Below are 2790 nucleotides of genomic sequence, written 5' to 3'. Positions count from 1 at the left end.
CACACACAGGTGCAGAGTCCATGTCACCTATCACAGGAACGCATCCAGCTCAACCCTCTGCCTCCCCCACAAAGTTACTCTCCAGGACAGCAAAGACCACTGTCACCCAAGTCAGGACACAACAGCACAGACAAGTTACACACCTGGAGCAAGGTTTCTGATCCTCATTACTCCTGGCACTTGGGGCCATGTCTTTCTCTGGGATGATGGCTGCCCTGTGCATTTTATATGTTCAACAGTATCCCTGGCCTCACAACCAGATGCCAGTACATCCCCCCCTTCCTGATTCATGACAACCAAAACTGTCTGCAGACATTTGCACCCATCCCCTGTGGGGCAGAATCACCCTGGGCTGAGAACCACTGACCTAGAAGCTGCAAAGGACACTAGGCTGGGTGGAGTACCCAAGACCCAGAATGGGCATCCTGAGAAGACCCCCAGCAGCTGCCCAGTAGTACGAACCTGCCTTCTGACCCTTGTTCCAGACTCTGTCCCCATATTCAGTCTGGGTCTCCCTCCCCACAACTGTCCAAGTATTGCCACCTACCCTGTCCCTCCTGGTCCCCTTCAGCCTGGGTTGCCTCTTTCAGAAAGTAGCCAGCAAGGGAGGGCAGAAGAAGCTCTCCTGCCTGAGGCTGTCAGCAGCACACAGGGGCAGGTATGGGGCCAGACGTCCTGGCTCCTGGAACAGATGCTGTGTGCTTTATCCCTGCTGCAGCTTCCCAGGAGGCTGCTCCCCAGGGCCTCCCCAGGACACCAACCTGCAAGGCTGCCCTCAGGGTCTGGAGAGGCCAGGAGGATCATCAGAGGACCTCCGGGGACCCGCAGCCTCTGCTCCTTACTCTAACACTCAACACAATCTAGGCTTCCTGCTGTCTCTCTCTGCCCAGGGAGTCCCAGCCGCTGCCAAGGACTAGGAGCTCCCAGTCTCGGGGGAGACAGGAGTGGATTAGATGCCCTCAAGACCGTGGGTTCAGGGCAGGGTCAGAGGGAAGGCAGGAGCTGGAGCAGCCCAGAGTGGGAATCCAGGGCTCTGCCCTGGGGTCAAGGCAGCTGGAAGTCTTCCCAGAATAAGGGTAATTTAGAGCTGGGTCTTGCAGGATGGTTTCTCTTGGTTGATGGAAGTGTTCAGTGTCTTCTGGCCAAACTGGATAGCCCCATTTCTCCTCTTGGTCGATTTACCCTATCTCTATTGTCATGGTATCCAAGGCAGTGAATCCATTTAGTGTGTGCATCCTTGGGCTCTAATAACACATTTGGTCTTTGTCCAGTTCCTGAGACACAGCCTCTAGGACCCTGTCTCAGGAGTGTTATGGTGGCTTGGTGATGAGTGGTGGCTGGGGACTCCTGGATAGTTTTAGGAAGGGGGCTGCTCACCAGAACAACCAAGGGGTGATTAGAGACTTGGAACGTCCATGGAGGGGAGAGGAGCTACAGATTCATACTCAATAAGGATGAAGGATTTAATTAATCATGTCTGTGTAATCAAACCTCCATAAGAACTCCCTAAACAATGGGATTCAGAAACCTTCCCAGCTGGTGAACACATGGTGGTGCTAAGAGGGTGCCATGTCCAGAGAGGGCATGGAAGTTCCTCCCTCCTTCCTCCATACCTTGCAGGATGCATCTCTTTTGTTTGGCTGTACCTGAGTTGTTGTTTCATAATAAACTGGGAAGAGTAGGTGTTGAATTTTCCTGATTTCTGTAAGTCATTCTAGCAAAGTATCCAAACGGAAATGGGGGAATGAGGAAACCCCCACCTTTGTAGCCACGTCAGGCAGAACTGCAGGTACCCTGGGCAGTGAATACTTGTGACTGGCATCCCCAGGTAGTAAGTGTCAGAATTGAACAGAATTACAGGACACCAAGGTAGTGTCTGTGTAGTTGTGGAATTGGTCGTTGGTGTGGAAAGAACTCACACATTAGGTGTCTTGAGTGTTAGAAGTAGAAACAGTTCACTTCCTGTCTCCCTCAGTCCAATCAGCAACACTGTCCATTCTCTGTCTGAAATCAACCCCAGTTTCCCACTGCACCCCATCCAGGATGCCCTCGTGCACCTCTCCCCATCTAATTTTTTTTAAATTTTTTATTATGCTTATTTAGCCACCATAGCCATCATTAGTTTTTGATGTAGTGTTCAATGATTACTTAGTTGCGTATAACACCCAGTGCTCATCACAACACGTTCTCTTCTTAATACCCATCACGCGGCTAGCCCAGCCCCTACCCCCCTCCCCTCTGAAACTCTCAGTTTGTTTCCTGGAGTCCAAAGTCTCTCATGCTTGGTCTCCCTCTCTGATCTCCCCACCTTCAGTTTTCCCTCCCTTCCCCTGTGGTCCTCCATGCTCTTCCCTATAGGCCACATATGAGTGAAACCACATGATAATTGTCTTTCTCTGCTTGACTTATGTCACTTAGCACCTCTCCCCATCTCTTCTTGCGACTGTCCACCCAACCAGCCCTCAGCAGGCTGGTTCCCTCACACCAGCCAGAGGGGCCTCTACAACTAGGAATCTGACCATGCTGCTTGTGCTTAAAATGTTCCTCTTGGTAAATCACTTTGGAAAACTGTTTGACAGTATGTATTCAAGCTGAACATAGGTATTCCCTATGAGTTGGTATTTATGCACCTAACTATAGACCCAACCCAACACATAAGCATTAATCCACTAAAGGACATGTACTAGATGTCGTAAGAACACCCTCATAGGAAGCCCCACTGGAAACATCCATGAATATGTTCACATAGTGGAATACAGCTCTTTCCTCTATGTATTTAGAAAACATTCA

The sequence above is a fragment of the Ailuropoda melanoleuca genome, chromosome 4 (assembly GCF_002007445.2).
Source record: "Ailuropoda melanoleuca isolate Jingjing chromosome 4, ASM200744v2, whole genome shotgun sequence".
In the NCBI taxonomy this organism is placed as follows: domain Eukaryota; kingdom Metazoa; phylum Chordata; class Mammalia; order Carnivora; family Ursidae; genus Ailuropoda; species Ailuropoda melanoleuca.
This window is presented reverse-complemented; position numbering follows the sequence as displayed.